This window comes from Protomyctophum bolini (genome assembly GCF_963924005.1).
Source record: "Protomyctophum bolini genome assembly, chromosome: 23".
Lineage (NCBI taxonomy): Eukaryota > Metazoa > Chordata > Actinopteri > Myctophiformes > Myctophidae > Protomyctophum > Protomyctophum bolini.
This window is the reverse complement of record NC_137884.1, coordinates 507,501-510,476: the sequence shown is the minus strand read 5'-3', so window position 1 is coordinate 510,476 and position 2,976 is coordinate 507,501.

The following is a 2,976-nucleotide window of genomic DNA, read 5'->3' as shown; positions in this document are numbered from 1 at the left end:
GCAATCAATTAATTCAAAGCATACGGTACTTAAAGCACAGCAAATACAATAACTTAAGCTTTGCCTCCTACAGATTGATTGAGATATTTATTAACAGTTTGCATAATTACAGTAGGCTACATTTCAAGCACAAACTCAATACAAAGACTGTTAACTGTGAGTGGACGACCCAATTAAGCATTACACTTGTTTACAACAGGGTCCACATTTTTCAATTCATCAAAACATTTAGAGACGTACAAATAGACACGTCTATGTAGTTAAAGAACAGAACAGGAATTCATCATAAAGGAAGCAAAAAGGGAAAAGAAAAATATACAATGAGGGGAAAAGGGGGGGGGGGTGATTCAGCTTTTACGGGGGGCAGTTTCGAATTGCATGCAGCCTGCGTCATACATGGTACGGTAGCTATATTTGTTAAGTTATGCGTTATGCGTAGTTCTGCAGCTTAACGTTGCATTCGGAGAAAACACGGAGATGTAATCCATTTAGCCAAGCCTGGGATATTTTATTGTAAGGGCTCCCTCCCACACATCAGTCTCATGGTGACAGACCCAATACTACTTAGTACTGAATGAACTGCTCCACACACTAGACTATAGTAATCATATTTTATTGTAAGGGCTCCCTCCCACACATCAGTCTCATGGTGACAGACCCAATACTACTGAATGAACTGCTCCACACACTATAGTAATCATATTTTATTGTAAGGGCTCCCTCCCACACATCAGTCTCACGGTGACAGACCCAATACTAGAATGAACTGCTCCACACACGGGTAGTAGTCATGTGACCTGATCATGCTATAGGAGGCGTCTTGGCGCCTCCCTGTGGCACAAGCATAACATTGCACATCACATAGAACAGCACAGTATTACATTATAAAAGTGAGGACGTGTATCCTTAGAGTGTATAATAACTCTATGCGTGTATCCCATCAAATCTCAACAATATTAGCCCAATGTTGCTGTTAGTCTAAAAAACTTTTGGACCTTGTGCGCTCTCTGTGTTCGTGTGTGTGTGTGTGTGTGTGTGTGTGTGTGTGTGTGTGTGTGTGTGTGTGTGTGTGTGTGTGTGTGTGTGTGTGTGTGTGTGCGTGCATGCACGCGCGGAGAGAGACGCAGAGAGAGAGAGAGAGAGAGAGAGAGAGAGAGAGAGAGCATCCTACACGTGGGATGTCAAAATTAATTGGAATAAAAACTCCTGTAGGACTCGACTCCTAGTCGGCGACCAACCGTTTAGTGTGAAAGCCACAACGATATAATAATGACAGTCGATTTAAAACAAAGAAAAGACTGTAGTCAGTGGTGTCAACATGGTGATTTTATTTACCACGGAACGTGTCGCGCACGCGCGCACGCGCGTGCATGTGCACATCGCATCGCGCCATGCACACAGAACAGCTGCATAGCATTATTGAGTGGTGCACAGTGTTGTTTTTGGCAGCAAATTTCTATTTTCGTTTAGTCATAGTCTTTGGACTGAAACTTCATTTAGTCTCTGTATTGAGTTTGTGCTTGAAATGTAGGCTACTGTAATGTACTGTTAATAAATATTTCAATCAATCAATCAAAGTTTAGTCACATTTTAGTCACCTGGAATGTCTTAGTGCTAGTCTAGTTTTAGTCGACTAAATGTCATAAGATTTACTAAAGGTCTACTAAGGTCTACTAAATCTACAGTTGATTTAGTCGACTAAAATGTATTTTGGCGGGTCTTGATGCCGTCTTAATGAGTGTTTTTACACTTGCTGAAAATAGCTGATCTACAAGCTCACAACGCGTCGCAACGCAACCAAGTGTAAAATGACTTATACTGGATCTCTTGTCCACTAGTCCCTTCCTAACATTTTAGTCTAGTTTTTATTTGTCTACGAAATTGTCAGTATATTTAGTCTTAGTTTTAGTCGTCGTAGCTTTAGTTTTCATTTAGTTTCCATTTGTTTTTGTCAGTGAAAAAAGGTAGTCGACGAACATTTTTCGTCTTAGTTTTAGTCGACGAAAACAACACTGGTGGTGCAACCACTCCAAGGAACAGCAATGTCCGTGTTCACCTATATGTATATGTGTGTGGCCATGAGCACCAGTATATGACTATGAGTACCAGTAGGGGCGCTGTTTGTAGCTGATCTGCAAGCTCACTATTGATTGATTGATTGAAATCTTTATTAACAGTTTGCAGAATTACAGTACATTTCAAGCACAAACTCAATACAAAGACTGTTAACTGTGAGTGGACGACCCAATTAAGCCTTACACTTGTTTACAACAGGGTCCACATTGTTCAATTCATCAAAACATTTAGAGACAAACAAATAGACACTTCTATGTAGTTAAAGAACAGAACAGGAATTCATCATATAGGAAGCGAAAAGGGAAAAAAAGTATATATACAGTGAGGGGAACAGGGGGATAAAAGAAAAGAAAACGAAAGACAGAGTGTAGGGCGCCTGCACACAACACCATGCGTTGATGCCATGTGTGCATATGTGCAGGCACCCAACACCACGTCCATACAAAAACATAGTACAATCCATAGTACAAAGACAGAGTGTAGGGCGCCTGCACACAACACCATGCGTTGATGCCATGTGTGCATATGTGCAGGCACCCAACACCACGTCCATACAAAAACATAGTACAATCCAGATACAAATTCAGCTTTTACAGAGGCCAGTTTCGAATTGCAGCCATCCGTAGGTGCCCTTTGAGAGCAGTTTTGAAGGAGCCAAGGGATTCACATGTCTTAATGACTGTTGGTAGGGCGTTCCACATTTTGGTCGCATAGGAGCGAAAAGAATTTAGTCCCTTGTTTGTGCCGAATCTGGGTTGTACATGGTTTGTTGCACTCCCTCTGGTGTTGTGGGTGTGGACTTCGTTTACATTAAGGAAGTATTTAGACAGGTACATGGGTATCTTGGTGGTGTATCTAATCTTGTGGACCAGACCCATTGCAAGATGCTGTACTCTGTCG